Raw genomic sequence first — 13,093 nt, 5'->3', positions numbered from 1 at the left:
ATTGAAATTAATGATTCATTTAACATGTAACTCCATAAAAGACAGTCTACCCAAAGGAATCAGAGCTTTTCAATGTATATAACTAGCAAAGATATGGTATCCAGAATACATTCAAAATGTTTACAAATCAATAATAATTTTAAAAAATAGGTATGAACTGAATATATAGTAAAATTGGGAATAGGCATAGACATCAGAGTAGAAATAGTAATGATTATTATTATTAGCATTAGCATCATGATTACTATGGTTATTTAACCTGGACTTGATTTAAGCAATCTTTTCTTCTAGTTCTTTCCTTTTCCAGATCAAGTTTTAACAATCCTGAGAGGTCTCACCCCAAATCACAAAGATTTCCAAAACTACTTTTTTTTAATCCCAAATCTGAATTTCAATCTATTATCACAACACTTAATCCATTGACTCCAATTATTAGATAAATAAATGCTTTTCTATGCACACGATAATTAAGACGACCACCAGCGAATAAGGGAAAACAAATACTCACAGCAAATTATAAGGGAACTCAGTATAGAAAAAGTTAGCTCAGCCTAAGAGTAGCAGAGTGAGACTCAGCCAGTCATCACAGCAATGTAAAGCAAACTACAAACTAAAACACTCTGACAAACTTTATTATCATAATTCTAATTAATCTTTATCAGTTAATTTTGTGGTTGATATGCATAAGTAACAGAGATATGAAAATTAAATATGGGGCCGGCCCCATGGCCTAGTGGTTAAGTTCGGTGCGCTCTGCTTTGGCAGCCTGGGTTCAGTTCCCAGGTGCAGACCTAAACCACTCATCGGTGGCCATGTGGTGGTGGTGACCCACATACAAAACAGAGAAAGATTGGCACAGATGTTAGCTCTGGGCTAATCTTCCTCAGCAAAACAAAAATTAAATAGTAGGCATTTTCATCCTATTTTCTAGCAATAAGATTAATGATCTTACATCATGACCCCTGAAGATAATTGGATTTCAAGGTATAAATATTACATATAAACAACGCATTTTCATTTAGATGTCATGACTCTAATTCAAAGTATTTTACCAAGTATTGGTTCTGTCAATTAAGGACTTTTTGAGGCTAAGGTTCATAAAGTAAGAATTTTTGTATATTTCTAATTTTTGAATATTTTATCTGTATAGCATGACCTTCTTTACATCTAGTGATGATTTTAGCTTTAAATCTATTTTGTGTCTTATTAACATAGTCATGCCAGATAGTATCATATTGTTTTTCACCTTTTTACTTTCAGTTCTCTGATTTCTGATATTTTAGATATGATCTTTTGAATAGTATAAAATTGGAATTCATGTTTTTATGCAGCCTGATTTTTTAACTTTCATACCAAATATTTATTCCATTAACATTCAATTTAATTACAGATATATCTGGGTCTATAACTACCATCTTATTTCATTCTACTAATTTATTTCTTTCATTCTATGTTTTTTCTTCTCTCCATTATTGTCTTTTGGTGGTTATTTTGTGTATGTTTGAGTAGGTATTTTTTCTCACATTCTACTCTTTTTAACTTTACTACATTGGACTGTATGCTGTCTATTCTATTCTCTTAAGGTTATAATAACACATATATAACTTACCAATGTTGAAAATTAATCAATACACTTATTCTCTTCTCTCATCTTACAAGGACGTCAATTACTACTCTTCCTCACTTATATGTTATTATTTTGTTTGTTTTAATTCTATCTTGTCCCTTTTAACCTCACAAAACAATATTGTTTTTAAAAGATTAAAGATCACTTAGATTTACTACACATTTACCACTTATTTGATTATTCATTCCTTCTCACAACCTCCAATATTTTCCTTGTTATCACTTCTGCCTTTCCACATCTTTTAGATTTTCCTTTAAGGAGGATCTACTGGTGGGAACATTTTTGCTGATTTTGTCTCTTTTAGGACGTATACCTTTTTACTCTAATTCTAGACATTTGCTTTCACTAAATATAGAATTCTAGGTTGACACATTTTCTTTCAGCACATTGAAAATATCACTATTCTTTGTCTTGCATTGTTTCTTTTGTTGATACTGAGAGGTAAGCTGTCCATCTAATTGTTGCTCCTAGAATCTGTGGATTGGTGTCTTTATGACCAGAAATACCCCAAGCATTATTTATTCCAATATTGTTTATTTTCCACTTTTCTCTTTCCTCTCCTTCTAGAACACCAATTAGAAATATGTTGGACTTTCTTAGGTTAATACTCCCTGGATTTTTTCTCCTTTTTATGGTTTCCTTCTCTTATTACCTCTATATTCTAGATAATTTCTTCTATTCAATCTTTCAGACTGGATACAAGGCACATTCCAGGACAACAAAGTAATCTGAACTGGTGTTGGGAGTAGATTAAAACTGGATTACTTCCAGGGATCAAGCAATATCAAGAGAAACAGAAAGAAGGAAGCAAGGGAGGGAAGACAGAGGGCGTTGGCCCTCAGCATTTGGGGCTAGTATTTGGCCATGCCCATCAGGGATCATAACCAGCTACAAGACATCCTACAAGCCATAAAGTCAAAACACCTCATTCATTTACAAAAATGCGTTTCATGTATTGACTTTTGTTTTAACCCGTCCCCTCATTTCAGACAGGAGATCCAGAAAAGGGAGACAACTACTCAGTAGCAGAACCAGGACTAGAACCCAGGGCCCCAGACTCCTGGTCATTCATTCAGGAGGGCACCCCTTGTTCCTGGCCGCCTGCCAACCTGTAGGAGGACAACATTGGTGAGGACAACCTGAAGGAACTGAAGTCCTTGCCTTCACAGAAATTCAAAGGAGGTGCTCGAGTTGGATCTTAGAAGATGACTAAGAGTTTGCCAGACATCTGAAGGGCATTGGAGGCAGTGTGTGCAAAGTAGGGAAGCCTGAAACAGCGGTGGGATCAGATGGCACAAGTGGAGCCCTCTGCTCAAGTGGATGAAGCGCTGAGGAGAGAGGTGAGCTGGGGAGGAGGATGCACTGTAGAAGACAGCGGGGAATGCCTGCAGGGGTTTTGGCAGCGAATTTCAATAGGAAGAGCTACCTTCTAGCTCACTGTGGCTGGAGCAGGGACTGAGTGGCCTAGTAGCTGATGGGGGAGGGGAACGCCCACGACAAGGCCAGGGAAGAGATGACAATGGACAGTGGCAAAGGGAGTACACAGGGCAGGGGAAGGACTTACCTGGAGATGCGCGGAGGGCGCCACCCCTCCAGCGTTTCCCAGGCTGATGCCAAGAAGCAAAGGGCCTCAGGACAGGAAAGTGCCCTGCGCCCGCCAGAGCCTGGCAGATGCTCCGGAAACGTGTACTGCGCGGGGAGAGGACTGCGCTCAGGCAGAGCTGGAGCTCGGAGGAAGGTCGCGCACCAGGTGGCAGGGCCAGGATCGGGGGCCCCATCCACCACCCTTAGGATCACAGGTCCCCGGCTCCGCCCAAACCAGCCACCCCCGTTGGATGCGCCACTGGGGGCCCTCAGCGCCTCTGCCTTCAGCCAATACGAAACCTGGTGGCAGGCGCATTCGCCGGGGCGTGGGGTCAAGGGTCACACAAGTTGGCCTCGCCAGGTGGCCTGAAGGTGTGAAGCGGCGATGGCGCCAGCGGCGAGGGCCCGGCTGGGGCGCCGATGGGCTGCCCGGGGCCAGGGCGAGGGCTCTGAACAGCAGCTGTGTGCTCGCGGAGCCGGCAGGAGACGGCGGAGGCCGGGGGCGCGCCCGTGTGCCGGTAGGTTGGCGAGCGCCCGGCCGCGCCTACCGCGTCCTCGTGGGGGGCTGCAGCTTTTCGGGGCGCAGGGCGCCCCCGCTTCGTGCTGCCCAGCTCCGGGCCGAGCCCCGCACCGGCTCGCGGCCGCGCTGGGGGTGGAGCCGCTGCCATCCCGCCTGGAGCTGGAGCGGAAGGAGCGGGCGGCCCCTCCCTCCGCGCGTTCCGCCCGCCGCCGCCGCCGCCGCCGCCGCCGCCGCCACCCCTCCCCGTGCCCTCGGCCTCTTGGAGAAGCTGCCACGCTGGAGGGTGAGACTCCAGGAGGGCGCCCCTCGAGCGGCAGCAGGCACGGGAGGGGGAGGCGACAGGGGCGCTGCCCGCCTGGATGGAGGCGCGGAAACGGCGGGGTTGTGGCGGCCCGCGGTAGCCGCACCTCCCCGGGGGGTCGGGGTTGTCCCACAGATCAGGGAGCAGAGGGAGGCTCAGACAGGTCAAGGGACAGGCCCCAGGCCCCACAGCTGGTAGGGGGAGGGACAGTGGGACCCGCACTCGGACGGTCGGCCCCGGAAGTTCTGATGTTAGGACAGCCGGCTGCCAAAGCTCCGGGACCTTGTGGGCCGGCTGGAGTCGGTGGACCAGTGGGAAAGGAAGCGTTAACTGGAGCACGTACAGGGATGAGCGAGGAGGAGCGGAGGTCCGTACACACTAGGGTGTTTGCACAGGAGGCGTCTGCCTTGACTCAGGTTTGAAAAGATGGCAGCAGAGGGCGACCTGGGGCGGCTTCTCTTGGAGCCAACAGTCAGAAGAGCAAAACGAGGTGCTTGGGATAGGTTCTTGTTGGGGATGCTCGTAGGAATCTCCATGCGGGATGAAAAAGCAGCAGATCGGACCAGTTTGGCTTCTGACTTGTCTGTCAAGGGTAACAAGTGATCTTGAACTGAAAAGGGGAGATCAAGAGAAACGGGGCATTGAATCTCCAGAGGAATGACAAGTTGCGTTGTTTTTTCCTTAATATTGAGTTGTAAGAGTTATTTCTGTGTGCTGGATAGAGGTCCTTGATCATATACATGATATGTGCAGATATTTTCTGCCAGTCCACGGCTTTTCTTTTGATTTTCTTAAGTGTCCTTTGAAGAGGCAAATGTTTAAATTTTAATGAAATTCAGTTGATCACTTTTTCTGCTGTGGATTGTGTTTTTGGTATGTGTAAGACGTCTTTGCCTAACCCAAGATCACAAAGATAGTTTTCCTATGTTTTCTTGTAGGCGCTTCATAGTTTTAGTTCTTCTGTTTAGGTCTATGAGCCAGCCATTTGAGCTGGTATTTGTGTATGGTGTGGGGTAAGGGCCTTTTTACGTGTGGATGTCCCATTGTCCTAGGATCATTAGTTGAAAGACTATCCTTTCCTTATTGAATTGTTTGGCACCTTTGTCCAAGTCAGTTGCCTGTAAACAGTAAGGGTTTATTTCTGAACTGTTGGTTCTGTTCCGTTGATCTATATGTCTAACCGTATGCTAAAATTATGCTCTTTTGATTACTGTAGCTTTATAATAAATTTTGAACTTGGGAAATGTAAGTCCTCCAGCTTGTTCTTGTTTTTAAAAATTGTTTTGTCTATTCTGAGTCTTTTGATTTTCCACGTAAATGTTAGGATTAACTTGTCAGTTTTTGCAGAAGTACTTGCTGGGATTTTGGTAGGGATTATGTTGAATTTGTAGATTGATTTGGGCACAAATACTCTCTAAAAATTCTTTTGTCTTCCAATCCATGAACGTGGAATCTCTCATTTAAGTAGGTCTTTAATTTCTCTCAAGTATGTTTTGTAGTTTTCAGTACAGAAGTCTTGCATTTCTTTTGTTACAGTTATTCCTAAGCATTTTATCCTTTTTGATGGTATTTTGAATAGAATTCTATTCTCAACTTAATTCTTGGAGCGTTCCTTGCTAGTATATAGAAATACCTTTGGTTTTTGTATATTGACCTTCTATCTTTTGACTTTGCTGAACTTGTATATTAGTTTTATATGTTGTTGTGTATTCCTTAGGATTTTCTACTTACAGGATGGTGTTGTCTGGTTGTCTGTGAATCAAGACAGTTTCACGTCTTCATTTCCAATTTGGATGCCTTTGTTTCTTTCTCTTGCCTAATTGCACTGGGTAGAGCCTTCAGTACAGTGTTGAATTGAAGTGCTGTCCGTGTTCTGTTCCTGATCTTAGGGAGACAGCCTTCAGTCTTTGACCATTGCGGGTGATGCGAGCTGTAAGGTTTTCACAGATGCCTTTCCTCAAGTTGAGGAAGTTCCCTTCTTGTCCTACCTTATGCGGAGTTTCTTTTCTTTTTTAAAATCCTGAAGAGGGACTAGATTCTGTCAAATGCTTTTTGTATATCTGTTGAGGTGATCATGTGATGTTTGTCCTTTATTCTGTGAATAGGATATATTACGTTAGTTGATTGTTGGATGTTAAACCAGCTTGCATTCCTGGGAGAAATTCCTCTTGTTCTTGGACAATAATCCTTTTTCCACTGGGTTGGTTTTGCTAACATCTTATTGAGGATTTTTTTCTTGTGATGTCTTTGACTGATTTTGGTAATAGGATATTCCTGGCCTCATAGAATGAGTTTCTGGAAAAGTTTGTGAAGAATTGGTATTATTCCTTAAGTAGATGTTGGGTTAATTTACCAGTGAAGTAAGTTATCTGGGTCTGGACTTTCCTTGGTAAGAAGAGCTTGTTTTATTCCTAATTTAATTTTTTTAAGCTTGTTTTAGGTATATTAAAATTTCAATTTCTTCTTGAGTCGGCTTGGGTAATGTGTTTCTTTCCAGGAATGTGTTTTTTCTTGTTAGTTATCTAATTTGTTGGCATAAAGTTGTTTCTAGTATTCACTTCTGATCTCCCACAGTTCTGTAGGTTGGTAGTGATCTTCTCTCTTTAGTTCCCAAATCTGGTAATTTGTACTTTCTCTTTTTTGCTTGGTCAGTCTAGCTGAAGAATTGTCAACTTTATTAATGTTTCAAGAGAACCAAATTTTGGTTGAATTGATTTTCACTGTTGATTTTCTGTTTTCTGTTTGATTGATTTCTAGTTGTATTTTTAGTATTTCCCTTCTTTGCTTGCTTTCGGTTTAGTTTGCTCTTTCTAGTTTCTTAAGGTGGAAGGTTTGCCTATTGTTGAGGTCTTTTTTCTTTTGTCATGTAGGTATTGAAAGCTACATTACAAGCTTTAAACTTTAGTTTAAAGTTTATAATTTTGTCTCTAGGCACTATTTAGCTACAGCCCATAAATTCAGATATGTTGTATTTCTTCTGTCTTCATTTACCTTCAAGTAGTTTTCAGTTTTCTTTGGAATTTCTTCTTTGACCCTGGAGTTATTTAGAAGTGTTTACTTTCTAAATATTGATGGTTTTCCTAATTTCTTTATTTGTGGATTTCCAATTTCATTCTCTTGTGGTTAGAGAACATACTTTAATTTCAGTCCTTTTAAATGTATTGAGACTCCTTTTTCGCCTAGCATATGATCTATCCTGGAGAATGTTCCGTGTGTGCTCTAAAAGGATGTGTATTCTGCTGTTGTTTGGGTGCAGTGTTCTAGAGATGTCAGGTCAAGTTGGTTGATAGTTTCTGGGTTAATCTATATTGTTTGCTCCTACTATTATGCACCACCCAGGCAGCTTTAATGTTCGTTATTAGTCTCTCATTGTTTTCAACAGACACCCCAGGAGGAAAGGCTGCTCTGGGTGATATCTGCATCAGGTCAGAAAAATAGAGCCTTGTTAATGGGGTCTTGCAGGGCACCACCAGACAGATGAAATGCGAGTTCTCTGGGAGTGGGGCTTTGAAGTTGTTCCAATCCTTTTCTGCCTCCCCCAGTGGCTGCCAGATTGCTGATTTCCACTGAAATTGTGAGCTGTTGGTGTTGAGGGCTCCTGCAGAGCTGAGGAGAGGTGGATAGGAATAGGTCAGATTAAAATGCCACCAAGCTTGCTGTTCTGACTGAGAGTCAGCTGCTTTCCTGAAGTAAACATCCCCCAGATTGCTTGAAGTCTTTGGTTCTTTGTCAGAGTTTTGAAAAGTGGATTCTGACAGTTTCCCCGTGTTTTTCTTGCTCCACTATTTTCACTGACGTTGCTCAATCCTTGTCCTTTGAATGTAGTTACGGATGTGGTCGGATCACATCTGCCGTTTTGCTCTTTGTTTCTTTATGTCGTTTTTATCTCTCTGCTCTTCCTTTGAGGCCCTCTTTTGTGGTTAATAGGTATTTTTCTAGTGGACCTTTTAAATTCCTTTGTTGGGTGTTTTACTATATTTTGTTTGTTTGTTTAGTAGTTGCTCTTGGGATTAAAATGTGTGTCCTAATTTATCACAATCTGCTTCAGGTTAATAGTGACCTAATCCTGAGGAAACTAACTTTGTTCCAACATTGCTGCATTTCCTCCTCTCGCGTTTGTGTGGTGGTTGTGATATATAGCACATCTTTATACATTTTAAGTCCGACAAAGCAATTTAGGATTATTATTTTATGCAATTGTCTTTTTAATCTCTTAAGGGATGAGGATAATCAAAATATATTTGTGCAATGTTTTATATTTACCTTTATAATTACTCTCACTGATGTTCTTCATTTCTTCTTGTCACTGTTAGTGACCATCTGCTGTCATTTCCCCTCAGCCTGAAGGACTTCTTAAGACAGGTCTGCTAGCAGTGACTTCTCTCAGTCTTTGGTTGGGAATATCTTTATTCCATCTTCAATTTTTTTTAAGTATGTTTTTGTGGGATATAGAATTAACGCTTGGTTGACAATTTCTGTCTTTCAGCACTTTGAATATGTCATTCTACTGGTTTCTGTTCTCCACAGTTTCAGAAGGGAACTGAGCCATTAATCTGATTGTTGTTGCCTTGTACTTGATGAGTCCATTTTCAGTACAGGTCTCACTTTCTTATTTCTTTGCACGTCTTGTATTTTTTTTTGTTAAAAACTGGAATTTTTGATGATATAACAACTCTGGATTGTGGTATTTTTCCCCCTGGGTTTTTTTTTTCTTTTCAATTTTTGGGGGCTTAAGCTATAGCCTCAGCCTCCTCTGCTATGCGTGGCTACTGATGTCTTTGCTCAGATTTCCTTTTTGTCTCCGTCCCTTTAGTTTTTTTAGCCTGGCTGCTTTAGGGTTGCCCCCTGTCTGCATACCTTTGTGGTCAGGCAATGATTTGGGCAGAGGTTGTGCTCAAACACCTTGAGCTTCTAAGGTTTCTACCCTCTACCTTTGGTTCTGTGGGTAGGTTGGAACCAGATCAAAGTTCAGCCTGTTCTCCAGTCTCCTCATCTTTACTTTCCACTGGTGCTCGGGTCTCCTCTGTCCATCCGTGCTGTTGCCCAGGTGGCGTGGGTGTGTGCAGAGCCTTCTGTGGCTCTCTCCTTTCTAGCATCTTCCCATCAAATTTCTGGCTGGTCTGCCTCTCCTCTTGCCCCCAATCAGGATTGCAGTCAGGCTCCTCGAGTTGCGCATTTTCCCTGTTTGTTTCCTACTAGTTTGCTGCTGGGCCTGAGTTTGCATCCTCCAGTTTCAGCACCCAATTTAAGTCTGTCCTTTCTGGCAACAAAGCTGAAGGTTTTCGTGGCCAGCCCTGCCCTGTTCAAACTCCTGTGCTAACTGAGCTGGGGTGGACGAACAGCACAAGACAGGAAGTCTGGAGACTGCAGCTGTTCTTACCTGTAGTTCTCGCAGTCTTCTGTGAATGATTCCTCAGTTTATTTGCCTTTTATTGATTTCCCAGGCCGTGAAGTGGTGTTTTTTAAATAATTTTGTCCATTTTTGTAGTTCTTTTTTGGTGAGAGCTTCACTAACCACTTCACTCCACCATAGTTGGAAGTGCTCTGCTGGCACATTATTATAACACACATTACTGAATGCTGACTCTGTGTCAGGTGTTGTTCGAAGCCTTTTCCCATACTAGCAGATTTAATAACACAGTAGGTGCTCACCAAGTATTTGTTGAGTGTTGAATCAACAGCTACCACAAGCAATGAGAGAAAGCATAGAGTGCTGGGCATCCTCTGTGGACTCGCTTCTTTTCTATGTTTCTTGCCATGTGGTCAGGGGCTGACTCCTGCCTCCCCAGTGGGTCGTTTCTGTGGACCCAAGCCGTTCCCAAAGGCCAGGGAACTGAGCTTTTTGACTCACACAGGGGTGCATGTGTATATGTTCCCTGTGAATGTGAGGAGAGAAAATATCACAGGGCAAAAGGAGGGATATGTCACTTTGAGATGACTTGATTAAACAAGTCACCAACAAGTCAAGTTTAAAGGAAATACTTAGCTAGCTTTCTTCCAGAAATGCTGGAATTAAAAAAGAATTATTTTCCTTTGTTTTTTGCACAGGAAGTGTCACCCTGAGCTAACACATGTGCCAGTCTTCCTCTATTTCCTATGTGGGTCGCCGCCCCAGCATGGCCACTGACAAGTGGTATAGGTCTGCGCCAGAGAACTGATCCCAGGCCACCAAAGCAGAGCACACCAAACTTAACCACTGGGAAGTAGACCACTGGACCGCCCCCCACCCCCCAAAATTCTTCATCTTTGTTCACTATTAGTGGTCAGCTGGCATTTTCCCTAGGAGTACATTTACGTGTAGTCTCTGAGATTGACTCTGGAGGCCTGTGATGAACTGTAAACAGCTAAGAGACAGTGGGGGCTCATGTGGGTGACCATAGAATTTGTCGTCCAGTTTGTTTGAGAGTGAACGCTGGGACATCAGGTGTAAACTAGGCCTATCCCAGGCCACACGGGGAGGTGCTCACTCTGGGTTTTATGCTAAGGGGGTTAATTCTAAAGCCAGGCTGCCTTTGATTGGCTTCAGCACCACCTAATCCTCAGTTTCCTCACGCGGCCAGTGAAGGTGAGGATTGATAACATCACATGTGGGTGAAACACCCCACAAAGCCGCTGGGCTGTGAATGTGTCACGTTGGATGTAGCTGTGGTATGAATGCTTCTTCATGGCAGGGGTTTGAGAATGTCACAGTGTAGCATGAGGCTCACGGGAGTGCATTCTGGAACCAGACAGCCTCCACTTATTAGCTGTGTGACTGTGTCGGGAAACTTATTTAATCTCTAGGAGCCTCGATTTTCTCCTCTACCGCATACTCCTCCTGCTACCACCAGTAATGATAGTGAGTATATGCCGTCGCTATTACACGTTAAGTCAGGTTCTATTCACTGTAGGGGCTTTAGCTCTATTAACTCATTTAGTCCTCACAACAACCCAATAAGAGAGGTATTGTTCTCAACTCCAATTCACATAGAGGGAAACAGACACAGAGAGGTCAAGCAGTACATCTCAGGTCGCACAGCTGGTCAGAGTCTACCAGCTGTAGACCCCATGGTCTTTCCAAGATTCAAACTAAGGTAATCTTCAATTTAACTGCTCTGTGAGACTGTGTCTTCGTAAACGGGGAAGATCTGATACCTAGACCCTTGGATGAGTGTGAAGATGAAAAGAGACAGTACATCTCAAACACGTAGCACATAGGAAACGTTCCTTAAGTGTTTGTTGCTGTGTTAATACTGTGTGTTCTTGGAGTGGGTGAACAAGCTGCCATTTATTGCTGGAAAAACTGGACGTCCCAGGTCAGTGAGTGCTTTATGGGAACTCTTTTTCAGATTTCACCTGCTGCCTGTGGCCATGGATTCACATTGCTGTCCTCTAAAACCAAGGATGGGATGAAAGTTTGGGGGATGGAACTCAACAGAGAGTCCCAGCTTGGCTTTCACAGGAGCCAGGAAGAGAAAAGTGAAGCTCTCCCCTTGGCTTTCTCTGCTGTGATTGGCTGAGGAAGCTCCCTCTGACTTTCAAGAATCTGATGACATAAACCAAACCATAACAACAAGGATGGAGTCTTGAAAGCCATGTTGTTTGAAACCATCTGGGCTAGATTATTTTTCAGCTCGTTTGGTAAAGGTCATTTGCTGCTAAGTAGGGCTGTTATTTTTTGGCCCCAGAGTGATGACCTTTGTTTCCTCACTTGAGATAGCCTGAGACACTCAACAGTGCCTAGAATGTGGTCTGGGGAAGAAATTCAATGAAAACCTTAAGATGGAGGCTTTATTCCAATTATTTGAAACTGGATTGTAAAAATGTTAGAAATTATTTATGATATTTTAACAAATATACATTAGTCAATGAATAGTATGAGGACAATAAGAAGCATTTTTTAAAATAAAGTGGAATTACCCAGAAGTACATACTGGACAAATCTTTCTTGTCATTTTTTTCGTGTTCCCTCATTTGTATGCAAGTATCTTTTTATATAATTTTGATCACTGTATATTTTGTGTTCTGCCTTCCTTCAGTTAATTTTATATCAGAATTCTTTTACAGTTAGTATTGAAGTCTTGATTGGCTGTATGATGCCACATTACGTTTCTTTTTACCTTTTGTTAGGAACAATTGTAGACATACACAGAAGTGACTGGAATAGGATAATGCACCCCGTGGGCCGTCGTCAGCTTCTGCCGTCATCAGCACATGACGGTCTTGTTTTACTCATTTCCCTCACCTTCCCCCTCGGCAAATTGGGAACAATCGTCAGATTATTGATTTCATTTATGAATATTTCAATCCGTATCTAAAAAATAAGGACCCCCAAAAAAGTAAATACATCATCACATCTAAAAATAATTAACAATATAATCCCTGAATATCAAATATGTAGTCAGTATTCAAACTGCCTTTTGTCTCCGAACTGTCAATAGATTTTTATTTTAAATTTAAAAATTTATTTGAATCAAGGGCCAGAGAAAGTCTAGGCGTGGCAACTGGTTGATAAGACTTTTATAGTCTTTTAAGTCTGTTTTAATCTTTTCTCCTTGATATTTATTTAGTGAAGTCACGTTGTTTATTCTACAGACTTTTCCAGTCTGCAATTTGTTGAATGCATCCCTGTGGTGCCGTTTGTCATGATCCTCTGTCCTCTGTATTTCCTGCCAATTGGTAGTTGGACCTAGAGCCAGATTCCCTTTCGATGTTATGTATTTACTGCTTCGCAGGCCCTTAGGGGTCTATGCAGATAGTAATGGGGGATGTGAATCAGTTTTCAGTATTTTAAAGTACTTCATATTTTCAGCTACTAATATAAGCTAACAACATTGTCCATTTTCTTTGATTTTGCCTAAAATCACATCATCTCATTGAGATAAACCAGATATTTCATGCAGGTAAAAAGTTGTCTGGAAATTATATCATTCACTGATGAATACGAATGGGCAAGTGTATTATTATAACAGTCATAATGCCATTTATTTGGTAGACGAGATCTTTTGAAAGATGGGGATCATAGGAGAAAGTAGGGGATCCTTAGTAAGGAGTATGTTGAGAACCAGTGCATTTGCAGACC

Source organism: Diceros bicornis, unplaced genomic scaffold, assembly GCF_020826845.1.
Source record: "Diceros bicornis minor isolate mBicDic1 unplaced genomic scaffold, mDicBic1.mat.cur scaffold_61_ctg1, whole genome shotgun sequence".
Taxonomy (NCBI): Eukaryota; Metazoa; Chordata; class Mammalia; order Perissodactyla; family Rhinocerotidae; genus Diceros; species Diceros bicornis.
The sequence above is the reverse complement of the archived record's forward strand: the minus strand, read 5'-3'. Positions refer to the sequence as shown.